At 40.3% G+C, this 15,307-nt stretch overlaps 1 protein-coding gene across 1 annotated transcript in view; it reads left to right on the top strand.

Moving 5' to 3' along the window:
• The window catches only part of TBC1D5 (TBC1 domain family member 5), a 625,580-nt gene that overhangs the window by 274,905 nt on the left and 335,368 nt on the right, over nt 1-15,307 (top strand). The gene's annotated exons all lie outside the window — the stretch shown is intronic.

Below are 15,307 nucleotides of genomic sequence, written 5' to 3'. Positions count from 1 at the left end.
GCAGGCAACAGACTAGACCATTTAGTTTCCTTAAAGAAGTTTATGTCACAAAATTGATATTCTTTATAATTTGAATTTCTTACCATAGTTTACAAGTTATTTCCATGCCTTTGTGATATTGTGACATGGTTTGTAGTCATCTAAGTCATTACTGTTGTAAAGATTATTGCAATATCAAATTTGATTAATCAGTGGAAATAGAAGAATGCAACAAAATACCCTATTTCTGTTTCTCCAGAACTGCAGGTCTTGATTCATGTTTTGCATGTAGTATTTTTACTTTTTTAAAAAGTAATGTGAAGTAAACAGTGGATACTTAATATTTTCTTTTGTATTAGGTGAATTTGGAAATAATGCCATTAGTCATTTTAGCTGTTTTAGAAAGTCCTCTTGCTGCTTAAAGTAACATTGTAAGTGAGTTGATTGAAATAGCTCAGTTTGGGAAGCCTAAAATAAGTGACTGAGGGACAAGTGTTTGCCCTAGTGGATCGGAAGCTAGGTGTGATAACTTTGCACTCTTCATTACAGCTTCTTGTTAATGCACACTCCTGGACACAATGGTGGCCCAAGTAGTTGAGTTCCTGCCATCCATGTGCAAGTCCTGGATTGAATTCCTAGGTCCTAGCTTTTGCCTGGCCATTGCAGGAATTTGCAGTGTCAACCAGTAGATGGGATATTTCTGTATATCTGCCCCGTCTCTGTCTCTCTCTGTCACTCATATAATTTAAAAAAAAAAAATTTAAAAGGGACATATGCTATGACACAGCCATTGCTTGAAACACTTACAACCAATAGCAGAGTGTCTGATACTGAATACTCCCTCTACTACCCATCCAACTTCTTGTTAATGCACCTGGGAGGCAGCAGATGATCACCAAAGCACTTGGATTCCTGCAACCCAAGTGGAAGACCTGGTTGGAGTTCTAGTTTCTGGCTTCTGTCTTACCCAACTCCAGCTATTGCAGGCATTTGGGCAATGAACTAATGGATGGAAGATCTCTTTCTTTCTGTCTCTCTACCTCTACCCTTCTCTCTATCACTCTTTCAAATAAATAAGTAAATAAAACTTTAAAATATTTTAAAAGTGACTGAGGAAAAAATGATAATAATGGAATATGATAGAAGAGTGAATAAATAAAAACATTATGGTATTAACTGGAAGATTACAAAGTTAGACTGAAGTGAAAGTTTATGAAGTTCAGGTTCACATAGGAGTGTAGGGAAACAAGTGACTGAAGAAGTCACAGCTCATTTCACAGCTTCATTTCAGATTGAATATAAAGGATTTTGGTAGATCAAAAATGAGATGATTAACTAAATTCTTTATATAAGACATTTGTTCTTTTATTTTAGTGTATTTTGTTTCTTGTACGAAAAGTTATGTATCCTAATAAAAATTAAAGAGCATGTTGCATTTGGAAGATCAGGTCATCGTAACTCATTGACATTAGGCCACATAACTGAATAATGTCTTCCTTCAGTGAAATACATCAAATGAGATCAACAATTATGACTCATAAACATGCCTCGCAGGCATAAAACAGCAGGGAATTAGCATGTGAGGCTGATAAATATGCATGTAAATAAGCTCCCAAAGGAATAACATGGGTTTGATTGATAGGTTTAGAATTGGAACATATGTAAACCCCTTTATTCCTCATTCTGGTGTAGCTAAGTAAAGATGCGTTTTACTTGTTAAAAAGTTTCAATAACTTTGTAAATCTTAATGCCACATCTGTTTTTTTTTTTTCTTGTGCATGTCACTTGTAAGATTAATTGAATTGTCTACAGGCTGGATAGCCCCTCATATAATGTAAATGGCGGAAAATGTGAATGAGTAGGGCTAGAAACAGGGTAAGAATCTTTGGGAAATCTGTTTTTACGTTATAAAATGATGTATGACTATAGGAAATTTCTTTTGAAAATAAAGTGTGACACAGCAGATGAACTGGGCTTTTTAAATTGCATCTTTTGCATTTCACCTGTTTTTAAAGGTTTATTTATTTGAAAGTCAGAGTTACAGAGAGAAAGGCATAGGCATATTTTTTTCTATCCACTAGTTTACTCCCCTGATGGCCACAATGGCCAGGGCTGTGCCAGGCCAAAGCCAGGAACCAGGAGTGCCATCCCAGTCTCCTATGTTAGTGTCAGGGGCCCAAACACTTGGACCATCTTATGCTGTGTTTCCCAAGCCATTAACAGACAGCTGGATCAGCAGTGGGGCAGCCAGGACACGAACCAGTGTCCAGATGGGTTCCCAGCAGTATAGGCGGCGACTTTATCTGCTGTGCCACAATACCAGCTCCAGCATTTCACTTTCACCAAAGTAATTTGCTAATTCCTTATTACTGCTCTGATAGTCCATAATTACCACATATCTTTTTAATAATTTATTTTTAGTCCTGATACTTATACTTATTCTGGTCCTCAAAGTCAGTATTGACAAACTGTTTTGGAACTTTATTAAAATAGTTACATGTTCAAGTGATAATCAGGTTCCAGAAGTACTACAGTTCACTCTGCAAGCCTTGTAAACACCCCTTTACTTAAGGAACTACTAATTCCCTTCCTCAGGTTCAAGTCATTTCAGGGCAATGGAAGAAGAAATGGAACTTTCTGATTTCCTGGTAGAGTCGGGCATTATTACTGTGCAGGACCCAGAGATTTCCTGACTGGTTAATAAGAGGCAGCTTTAGGCTGAGAAATAGGATCCCCTTATCCATGGATTCAGTTACCTGTGGAAATTGGAGTCTGAAAGTATTAAATGGAAAACTCAAGAAGTAAACTATTGATAAGTTTTACATTGTACCTGTTTCTGAGTAGCACAATCAATTCTCTGATCATCCTGTTCCAGCCCATTCCATCCTTCTTGGAACGTGGCTCATCCCCCTGGCCTCTGTATCCACACTGTGTACATTGCCAAGAGAAGCCTTCTTGATGCCACAGTGCTTGAATTAAAGTAACCCTTATTCTCCTTAATAGTGGTACCACTTGGCAAAAGTACTCAGACCAGCCATTCACAAATGCCAAAGAGAAGCTGCCAAGGGCCTCTTTTAAGTGGCAAGGTGAAACGTCCCCACCTTATTTAAAATATGCTGGAATTTCTAAGATCTGCAGTAAGAACCCATGTTTCATCTGTGGTCTTGTGAAGGAAAAGACATTTGGGCCCAAACTGTGAAAGTTACAGCCACACTGGGCAATGAGTGCTTAGTTTAGATGGAAAAGACATTACATGTGTGCATAGAGACATGAACACAGAACATTCCAGTGGACAGCAATGTATTGCCCCAAAAAGCACTGAGACTCTGAAAACTTCAGCAAAGGATTTCCCTGAAACAAGTGACATCAGACCATTTATTTGGAAGATAAGGATGGTTCCACAGATTAGGAATATATTTGGCCTCAAACAGAGACTACTGGAGAGGTTGCATTTGCCAGCGAAGAAGCTGCTGCCGCATTACCGGCAGAGTTGAAGTTGATTCAGTAGAAAGGATATTACCTAAGGCAAGATTTCTGTTGTGCTGAAATCAAGCTCTTCTAGAAGAATATCCCAATGGAACCTACGTTCATAAAAGTGCAAAGGAGGCACCAGAGTGTAAAACACTGTAGAAAACAACTTCTGATCAGAATGTTCTTCTAGGCCGGCGCCGTGGCTTAACAGGCTAATCCTCCACCTTGCGGCGCTGGCACACCAGGTTCTAGTCCCGGATGGGGCCCCGGATTCTATCCCGGTTGCCCCTCTTCCAGGCCAGCTCTCTGCTATGGCCCGGGAAGGCAGTGGAGGATGGCCCAAGTCCTTGGGCCCTGCACCCCATGGGAGACCAGGAGAAGCACCTGGCTCCTGGCTATTGGAGGGTGAACCAATGGCTAAAAGGAAGACCTTTCTCTCTGTCTCTCTCTCTCACTATCCACTCTGCCTGTCTGTCAAAAAAAAAAAAAAAAAAGAATGTTCTTCTAAAAGGTTTTGGCAAAATAATCTTTCAGCTGTCAGGAATTGCTGACATGCTTCTGAAATCCGACCCTAAATGTCATCACATGAAGCAGATGATCATTATTCTGATACGTTAGACGTGTGGTAGTGACCTAAAGCTACATTACAATACTTGTGTCCTTCACCACATTGGATCTCCTCATGTTGGCGTTGTACTGTCTTAGCTTATCACAAGAAGGATAAGTAGAGCTCAGTTAACATGGGATGGATAACATATTCAGGTAACTTATTACAATGTGTTCTAGTTTCTGTTTAGTTATTGTTAATGTTCTGTTATATCTAAATTATAAATTAAATTTTAACATGTATGTAAATACAGGAGAATATAGTCTATCTAGCTAGGTACTGTGAAAAATCTGTGAACAAAACAATGATTCCTACCCTGCTGAAGCTTACATGCTAACAGAGAAAGATAGTAAATTAAAAAAAAAAGAATAAACTGTGTTAAAATGTTATGATTGCTTTGGGAAAAAATAAACAAAACATGCAGTTAAAGCGGACTGATAGTGAATGTATGAGTTCGGAGGCCGCAGAATTAAATATCAGGATAGTCCTTATTGAAAAAACTCAAGTTGAGACTCTGAGATGGTTGGAGTGAGCTGTGTGTATAATGAGGGAAGGACATTCCAAACTGAGGACATACCAAGTGCAAAGTTGCTGTACAGGAACTGCCAAACATGGTGTGCAGGTTAGATGAGGCTGAAGGGTGTAAGTTAATCTAACAGACTTCTCTTTTCTAACCTTCAATAGATATTAGACTCTAAGCATTACTAGGTGCCTGTGCACTTGATCCAGATTGAAATTGACTGCAGTGGTCTTCCTACTTAATCACTCTGACTTTAGGTCTTTCTTCCCTGGAAAACTTTGGCATTTTGACACTTTATTTATTTGGTGGTGTTCATTTAAAACATATCCGTCCTTTGTTTTCCTTTAGTTCCTCTTCACTGTAGTGGAGTCAGATTGAGTTAGAGTCAAGAGCAGGATGCTCTTTAGTATATAAGAAAGAATTACAAGGTAGAGTTGATTGAGTCAGGGAATGCAGATCCAGATTTTGAAAATAAGGAATGCCAGGCAATTCAGTTTTCAGTTTATGGAATTTAGGTCCATGGTCTACGTCTTAGAGTAACCAACTGGGAGTAATATTTAGTCTTCGATTTGCACACCCTCTTCTCTACCCAGAAGCACTTAGAAGCATAAAATGATGTGTTTCAGGGTGCAGGAAGGAAGAGCCCAGTGGTAACTGGAAAACTCCACGGATATTTAATAGGTAAGTGTTAATTGTTCTGCAGTGCACTAAACAGTTCACATAATGGAGGACAACTGTCTTTCTCCAAATGCTCACAGCTGCAGCACTGGAACACGGCCGCAGAGCTACTGAGGCTGACCCTATAGTTGAGGAAGGTGGCTTCCTGGAAGAGTGATGGTTCCATGAGTCAGCATGGGCAGCAAAGGGAATTTCCTCTCCTGACGAACTAGAGATTCTGAGTTTATGTTCCTTGCTGGTGCAGGAAGGCAAGGACTTCCATATAAGGATAGGATTTGGAGAGCTTCTTTGGAGGTTCTAGCAGGGCAGCGCAGCTGCTCGTATATCCTTGACCGAAGACCAGTCCTCCTCTAGCGGGGAGGGTCGTCCTCTTCCACTGAGCACACAGCTTCGGGAGGGACACACATGGAGTGGTGAGGGAGGAAGGGGACACTCACCTAGCCAGCCAGATCAGCCAAATGAACCCTGGGATCAGTGGGGTGACAGATGTCGCAGTCAGATCGCCCTCACATCCAATGATAGGATTTTGTCACTGTAAATAACAGGGATTCTCCAAAGATAATGAGTTTATTCAGGAGTGGTCATTGCGGTGGGAATACAAGTGGGCGTTTCCACAGAAGAAAAAGACAAAGTATTTTAAGGGTAAATGAAAATAGTTACAGAAGTTTTGAAATAATTATCCTTGATTATTAGGGTTATTAGCAAGAGTTGGACAGGGAGTTGCTGGGCAGATATCCTTGCAGAAGTACTTTTTATTTAAAGTTGCAATGGCCTTTGTGTAAGGTTATGGTTATGGCAGAGTCTCTTATGATAGAGTTCTCAATATTACACATGCATGAGGTCCCATACTTCATGACCTCCTCTTTTATTTATTTACGTTTTTGTTAGGGTTTGTGACAAGCGATTGCTTTTTTATTCTGACCACTTTCACAGTTTGTATGCACACATCCAAGTTAAGGCATGGTGCTGTAGAAACTCGTAGTATCCTGTTTGCCTAAAACCCAGAGGGGAATATTAAATTTAAACACATAGTTATGAAATAAAGACTGTGTCTCATTTAATGCCTTTGATGTAGACTTTATCAGACACTAGTCACCCTTCCTTAATTTGTAGTTCCTGTGTCTCTACTTCTGTGATCACAGGTCAACTCCTTAATATGACTAACTCACTAAATTAAGGAAGTAGGGCCAGCGCCGCAGCTCAATAGGCTAATCCTCTGCCTGTGGCGCCAGCACCTCTGGTTCTAGTCCCTGTCGGGGCACTGGATTCTGTCCCGGGTGCTCCTCTTCCAGTCCAGCTCTCTGCTGTGGCCCGAGAGTGCAGTGGAGGATGGCCCAAATGCTTGGGCCCTGCACCCGCATGGGAAAGCACCTGGCTCCTGGCTTCGGATCAGCAAGGTGCGCCGGCCGCGGCAGCCATTGGAGGGTGAACCAACGGAAAAGGAAGACCTTTCTCTGTCTCTCTCACTGTCCACTCTGCCTGTCAAAAAAAAAAAAAAAAAAAAAAAAAAAGATTTAAATTAAGGAAGTGGTGCACGGGGCAGGCTGGCTATTTAAGACTTTAGACAAGACTTAGAATTTGCTTACCACTTCTATTGTTAACATCCTGATGTAAAAGTTCGTCTTGAGACATTTCTCAGGACTTCCATCCTCTGATCAAACAAGGTAGTAAGCATCTACCTGTAGACCATAGACAGACTGGAGTCATCCAGCCATCACAGGGTTCTCAAGGAGAAAAAACAACAACAACAACAAAAAAAAACCACTCAAACCACTCAGGCTGTTCTTTTGCTGAGAAATGAAAGGAAGGCCACAAGCTGTGTGGACCAGCCAGAGACATGCACCCAAGCCGATTGCTCACTGTTCAACTCTGACTGTAATCTGTAAGACTCACCACCCTGTAGCTCTCCAGGAGTTTGGGAATTGAGCAATAGCTACTTGACTGCCTGCTCTGTGCATTGCAGAAAAAAAACACTGACTTTCTTCAGCCATCTGGGTGACAGTGATTGGCTTGCTGTGCATCCAGTGGTCCAAGGTTTTGGGGGTTCTGCAGCTGTTACACAAGTGCTATCAGATTTGCATGTTCTAGTCTGGTACTGGTTCATGAAGCCTTCTTCAGGAATGCTGTTTAAATACATGTTTGCCTGGGATGGAAATTCTGATTGTTTCAAATTGATTGTTTTGTTTTGAAAATAGCAAATATATTTTTAATATCTTTGCACATTTTCTATACAAATCTCTTGGAAATGAGACTCTTAACCCCCAAGATCACCCACAGAACTGATTCATTCCAAGTACTTTTTCTGGGTTAGTCTAGGAGTGAAGTCTTACATATTAAAGTACTATGATTGCTTAAAATCAAGAATTTGTAAAGTTGAGAACTAAATATATTGAAAATATATTTTAAAAATTGTTTTGGGGCTGGTACTGTGGCGCAGTGGGTTAAAGCCCTGGCATGAAGCGCTGGCATCTCACATGGGCACCAGTTTGAGTCCCAGCTGCTCCTCTGCCAATCCAGCTCTCTGCTGTGGCCTGGGATAGCAGTAGAAGATGGGCCCGTGTACCCGCATGGGAGACCCAGAAGAAGCTGCTGGCTCCTGGCTTTGGATGGGCACAGTTCCAGCTGTTGTGGCCATGTGGGGAGTGAACCAGTGGATGGAAGACCTCTCTCTGTGTCTCTGCATCTCTCTGTAATTCTGTCTTTCAAATAAATAAAATAAATCTTTAAAAAAAATAAAAATTGTTTGAAGCCAGCAGCAGGTCCCTTATGTGTTGTGTACACTTTGGAGTCTCCAGGACCAGGTCACCTAGCACTAAATGATTGTAAGTGAATGAAGGATGCCGAAGATTAGCCTTGAGTTCTTGACTGGGACAAAAGTTTTGGTAGTGTGATTTGTATGGTTTTCATGCTTATTGAATGAAAGAAAAGCCACTATATCGAAGACAGAATTTCTTGATATTAATATAAAAAAGAATGGGTTCTTATGTGATGATTATTATTGATCCTCTGGTAAAGGTTAGTGATAAGAAAATATATACATAAATATTACTCAAATTTTCATTTTATAGTCTTTAGTAAAGGTAATTTTCTGATATCTGGGCGGTTTTGACCACTTGTATTCAAATAGAGGAGACAGAGCAAAAAACATGACCCATACAGGGTGCTGTATAATGAAGCCGAGACTGAACCTGGACTTTGGGGCTGCTTTCTCAGTGTCGGGACGGAGGGAGGCAAGGAGCTAAGACATGGCCAGAAAGAAGCAGGGCCTCAGCAAGGCGGAATTGGGAGTTAGTGTCCTGTTTGACAGAAATCAAAAATGGACTGAACAATTTGATGAAGGATCAGTCTCAGAATAACAACAAAATGTACTTTCTAGTTGTACACTTTGTCTATAGCAAAGTGAAAAGTTCATAATCGTCTCCCTAAAATTTGAGAGGGAGAAAGATCCTGGTGAATTTCTAAAAAACCAATCATGAACGTGAAAAAATGTGTTAGATCGACCATTAATAATTAATGATAAACACTGAAACATGTCTTTTTAGTATTAATGCTTTATTTTAGAAACTACAGGATATTTATCAAGGCATCCAGAATTTCACTTTCTTTTTTTTTTTTTTTTTTTGATCCTTTCTTTTTTTTTTTTTTTTTTTTTAACTTTTATTTAATGAATATAAATTTCCAGTGTACAGCTTATGGATTACAATGGCTTCCCCTCCCCCCAATAACTTCCCTCCCACCCGCAACCCTCCCCCCTCCCGCTCCCTCTCCCCTTCCATTTGCATCAAGATTCATTTTCAATTCTCTTTATATACAGAAGATCAATTTAGTATAAAGATTTCAACAGTTTGCACCCACATAGAAACACAAAGTGAAACATACTGTTTGAGTACTAGTTATAGCATTAAATCACAATGTACAGCACATTAAGGACAGAGATCCCACATGAGGAGCAAGTGCACAGTGGCTCCTGTTGTTGACCCAACAAATTGACACTCTAGTTTATGGCGCCAGTAACCATCCTAGGCTGTCGTCATGAGTTGCCAAGGCTATGGAAGCCTTCCAAGTTTGCCGACTCTGATCATATTTAGACAAGGTCATAAAAGACAGAGTGAGGATAGTAACCAATGATCCTAAGAGTGGCATTTACCAGGTTTGAACAATTATACAGCATTAAGTGGGGAAGAGGACCATCAGTACACACAGGTTGGGAGTAGAGCCATTGGTGGTAGAGTAGAGGTTATGATTACAAAGGAATGAGGCCCAAGTGCACTAGACAGGGCCTAGAACAAAGGACAGAGTCATTATTAGAGGAGCTAAGAAAGGTGCTGTCTAAGCTACAATTAAGTTTTCTGATTGAGAGGCAAATAGAACCTGATAGAAGGGGCTTGATAATAATCTGGTGGGCTTTAGGCCTTGTAAATTCAGAGGCCCAGACCTATCTATCTCTTCACATGGGGTATATCCTAAGGGAGGTGTGAACCTCCTAGGGGAAGGCACTCTGTTGACTTTCATTACTTGGCTGGCCTGGGAGGAGAGCTGGCCAGGTCAAGGCAGGGGGCATCTCTAACAAGAAATTTACAGTTCTGCCTGCAATGTTGCTGACCCTACTTGACCATCCCCTCAGCTGCAGTGGTCACTTTGGAAGTTGGGCTGAGTGAAGGGCTTTTCAGCTTAGAGCCAATAAGATCTGTGGCTCTGACCTGGGCATCCTTCGACTCCAGGGCAGGTCCATTACCAGTGATCCAACTCTTGGCAGAGCTGCCAGGGCTGTTCACAAGCTGACTTCTGCTGAAGCCCAGGCTTACCACATTGAAAGCCACTGCAGTGGACTGGCCTGTTGGGTCTCCTTGAGGGCAGATCACTGTACAGATCAGCCATTAGTAGGCCTGCCACCCATTGCTTGTGAGGCCTTGCTTTCTTTTCCTCCTGGTTTGTGTTAAAGCAGACCAGAGGATGCAAGTCAAGGGAGTGCCCGTTTCCCATCTCTAATCTTCGGTGGCCTGAACTACAAGTCTATAGTCACAGGCATGTTCTGTAGTAGTTTTTCTAAGGTAGACAATGCCCATGAGGAAAATTATATTCTCACTTTAAAACTTTCTTTCCCTTTGGTCTGAAAGGGAGGTTTTTTCTACTTACTGTATACTTCGCTGATGGCGAAGTGAATCTAGCTATGAGATTATTATTTGAGTTCTTATTTTGGCTATGCTATTGCAGAAAAATGTTAGCCATCTCTTTTATAAGGTCTAAAGATTAAATTGTGCATCCTACAGATTCCTTCATAATAGAATTAGTTTCCTACCTTGAAGAGAATAGAGAAATGAAAGAACAAGTTGGGCTTAGAATACAGAAATGAGGGAGCAAGTCCTAGATCGCTTGCTGACAATAGCAATATCACATGAATACTTAGCAAACCGTTTCAACCATTAGATAACAACTTAAGAAAACATTTACCAGAAGGTCCAATGCCTTCTATAAATTTTAAGAATCATGTATTTGAAAACACCTCTTAAATATCTAACATGGTGTAGTTTGTTTAGCCAGTAAACTTAAGCACAACCATCTAAAATGTTTTTAGTTTCTTTCTACCAACAAGTCTAAAACATATGATACACAGATTCAGGTCCCACAAATTAAAATGTATCTTTGATTGATTTTAGCAGCTTAAATTTATGGACAATCTTATCTATAAGCCATTTAAAATAAAACTCTTAATAAAATTTCCCCATGTGGACATACAATATGTACACACATATAATATAGCATAATAGACCAATACATCAATTTTAATAATAGCTTTTAAAATCTTTAACTCTTTTTGTAGATTGCCAATTGATTTGAATTGCTTTTTCTTTTTAGTAACCTCAGTTAACCATACTTTCTCTCAGTTGGTACTGTTAATACATTATTGGCTTCATCTGTTTACAGAGCCATCCCAAAGTACTGAATACAATAAAAGTGGCTGGAAAAAGTCCATAGGAACCTATAGGAGGACAGCTAAACACAGAACCAACAACGCTTTAGTTTTATGAGCAGCAGATATTCAAATTTTTGAAAAAAGCACATATTTAAATAACCCATTGCTCTTAATAAAAATTCAGCTGTTTTTGAACAATTAGAATTTAACAGACATCAAGAGAACATAATAGATTACTTTAACACATTGCTTTAACAGAGCATCAGAGTTTAATTCTATGTCAAAGAGAAATTGAGCTTCCTGTGATCTTTTGCTATGAGGTTTCCTTCCTTTACCTTCTTTCATATTGGTGACCGTGTTTCTGTGTTTCTGTGTGTAACACATCTTTAAGCATCTTTTGCAGGGCAGGATGAGTGGCAACAAATTCTTTCAGTTTCTGTTTGCTGTGAAAAGTCTTAATTTCACCTTCATTCACAAATGAGAGCTTTGCAGGATATAGTATTCTGGGCTGGCAGTTTTTCTCTCTTAGTACCTGGGCTATGTCTCGCCATTCCCTTCTAGCTTGTAGGGTTTCTGATGAGAAGTCTGCTGTGAGTCTAATTGGAGATCCTCTAAGAGTGATCCGACGTTTCTCTCTTGCACCTTTTAGGATCTTTTCTTTATGTTTCACTGTGGTGAGTTTGATTACAACATGTCGTGGTGAGGATCTCTTTTGGTCATGTTTATTAGGGGTTCTATAATCTTCCTGTACTAAGATGCCTCTGTCCTTCTCCAAACCTGGGAAATTTTCTGCTAGTATCTCACTGAAAATGCCTTCTAATCCTTTCTCCCTCTCCATGCCTTCAGGAACTCCCAGAACCCGAATGTTGGGTTTTTTAATAGTATCCTGTAAATTCCTGACAATATTTTTTAGATTTCTAATTTCTTCTTCTTTTCTTTGGTTTGCCTGTTTCCTTTCCTGTTCTCTGTCTTCTAAGTCTGATATTCTCTCTTCTGCTTCGCCCATTCTGTTTTTAAGGCTCTCTAATGTGTTTGTCATTTGATCTATTGAACTCTTCATTTCATTATGATTTCTAGTCACTATCAGAGTTTCTTGTTCCACTAGTTGTTTCATTTCATTTTGATTCCTCCTTAATATTTCACTTTCACGAGAGAGATTTTCTATCTTGTCCATGAAGGATTTCTGTATTTCAAGAATTTGTTTTTGAGAACTTCTTAATGTTCTTATCAATTTTTTGAGATCTGCTTCTTGCATTTCTTCGATCTTATCATCTTCATAATCTTGAATTGGGGTGTCTTTTTCATTTGGGGGCGTCATAGTTTCTTCCTTGTTCTTGTTAGCTTGGTTTTTGCGTTTGTTGTTTGGCATGTTGGAGATATTTGGTTTCTTCACTGTGGTGTTTTTTCTTGTTACACTATGGCTCTATATTAAGTGGACTGTCTGCTTTCAGTGGAGCCTTAGAGGCTTGAGATGAGTGTGGACTGAGAGCTGTGTTTGGTTCTTCAGGGTTGAGGGTGTGTCAAGGATGACACTCCCAGGTTAGGTGTGGTAAATCTCTCTTTATTTTTTTGATTTAAAAGGGAAGTAATTCCGCACAGCTGAACGTAATTGGAGGTAGTTAGCAGGCAAATGATATACCCACAGGAGCCAGAGATCGGAAGCTCTTTCCCAAGGACCACACAGGGAATCTCTGCTGCCCTCAGTGTGGGCTCCAATTCTCCTGCAGTCTCCCACTGGGTTGCCAAGTTAGATGCTAATCTCCTGTTATTTCACCCCTCCCCACAGAGTCAGGTTTTTCTGCTAGGCTCAGGGCTGGTGCAGACCTGAGGTCGCCCTGCTTATGACGTATGTCCAAAATGGCGCCTGCTCTGTCTTGCTCGCCTGTGAGAGGTGAGCGGAGAGAGAGAAACTTGTGTCCGTATCAGTCACTTTTTTTATTTTTTTTTTCTCTCTCTTCTAGTTAGCCTGGTGAACTTTTCCCCACGGAGTTTCAAGCCTCGTTCCCTCTAGCCTCCTCTTTCTGCTTGCCTGCTGGTATCTCGGGCTATGGAGGTTCGGCTCACCTCGCGTTCCAGCGCTGGCGCGTTGAGTCTGCTGCTGGTGTCCCGAACTTGGGCTCCCACGCTCTCCACGCAGGTCCACTGTGAATCACTAGTTCCGGAAGAGTTTCCTCTGCTGTTTCATCCCCTACTCTTCCTTGACACTGCAGTATCTCCACTTATATTAAACTTTCTCTCCCCCCGGACTAAGTGTGCTTCCTGCCTATTCCGCCATCTTGCCGCCTCTCCCCAGAATTTCACTTTCAAATTCAGCCTTACTCTATTTTCATTATGAACTTTTAAATGTATTTGTGATAAAATTTCTAATCCTGGTATATTTCAGCAACTTAATATTCCTGTTGAAGATAGACTATTTTGAGTTGCCTTTGACCAAAATAAAACAAAATTTAATATATAATTACTAAAATCGAAATTGTATTTCTGGAGAACAGGCCTAAGCTAATGAAACCTAGGACTCTTTATTCTTATGAAAAGTCTTGTTTATGGTTTAACTTGATAGGAAGAGATGAAAGACAAAATCCTTAGAGGAAGTGATAGCTGGCAAGCCTGTTAGTATCTCCTAGTCGTGATCATACTGTGAACTAATAAACTATCTAAAATCCCTATCAGTTTCTTGGAGTAAGAGAAAAGAAGAAGTAAGTAGAGGAGAGCAGTGGACAGGCGTAAATTGAAAAAAATTGTGTCTGAAAATAGTCTTAGATAAATTTTCTTGGCTAGCTGGATACACACAGGTGTATGGCCATTCAGGAACCTGTTACACAGATACTCTTTAAATTTAGTTTTCACGTGTTTTCATAAATACATTATTTGTTGTTTGAAAGCAGAGGCTATATATTTCGTCTTTGAATTCTCCTAGTCCCATAGCAGAAACTTGAGAAACTTGCTGAGTTTTTACTAAGTGAACCAAATCAGATATGCAACCCAGAAACCATGCTTAATGGCAAGGCTGTAGCATTTCATCAGGACATATGAAAATGCTGACTTGTATTCTCATTGAAAAATGTTTTTCCATGGGTATTCATTAAGGGATCCTATTAGACAGGGCCAGAAATTTTTTTGAAAAGCAATTCATGTTCCTAAATTCTGTATGGTACCTCCAGAGTTTCATTGTGCAGAAAATGGCAAGGCCAACTTGAACTGGAAAGAATGAGAAGAAAGTGCTGTCACTTAGCCCTGTCAATTGCTGGGGACGGCTCAGTCTGCACAGCACCTGAAATGAAGTTAACATCATCACCTAATGGGCCTCCTGGATGGAATTGGCTAAATATATGGTCCTTTAGGAATTGCCCTGCTGAATTGACTTCTGTTAGTATTATTTTTTAAAAGAGACATGCAAAATTAAGCATTGGTGGTACTTAGGGTATTTGTCAGTAATCTGCCAGACATCAGGAAGAAATTCTGATCTTTAAAAGGAGAATAGTAGTAGAGCAAAATAAAATGGTTAAAGGAGTGTGGTTTCTTCTTCGTTTTAACTCCATTGCATGCCTGAACCATTGGAATTCAAAGCTTTTGCGCAAAGGAAGCCATTTTCTTCTCTGAGTTGATTTCTGACAGAAAAGACTGTTTTATGACCTCGCTGACACATGACTCCCAATTGATAATATATTGTGGTGGAGGTAAAAGAAGATAGGTCATGACAATTTCATTCTGATGAAGGAAAATTAATGCTAGGAAGGTGCATAAAACCACGTGATGGATCGATGATGTCTGGCATGGCATTTTTATGGGTTTCATTTTAAAGGGAAGATCTGGTTTGATTTAGCCAGGATTTCTGTCTAGAGAAGCAAAAAGAATCCAGGTGATCGTTCCTCTTTCCTTTATGGCCATACTAAACAAATGATAACTAATATTAGAAATCTTGCCAAGTTTCTTTTTTTTTTTTTTTTTTTTTGGCAGGCAGAGTTAGACAATGAGAGAGAGAGAGAGAGAGAGAGAAAGGTCTTCCTTCCGTTGGTTCACTCCCCAAATGGCTGCTACAGCCGGCATGCTGCGCCAATCCGAAGCCAGGAGCCAGATGCTTCCTCCTGGTCTCCCATGTGGGTGCAGGACCCAAGCACTTGGGCCATCCTCCACTGCA

The sequence above is a fragment of the Lepus europaeus genome, chromosome 2 (genome assembly GCF_033115175.1).
Source record: "Lepus europaeus isolate LE1 chromosome 2, mLepTim1.pri, whole genome shotgun sequence".
NCBI lineage: Eukaryota > Metazoa > Chordata > Mammalia > Lagomorpha > Leporidae > Lepus > Lepus europaeus.
Note: the sequence above shows the minus strand (reverse complement) of the source record. Positions and strands in the feature narration are given on the sequence as shown.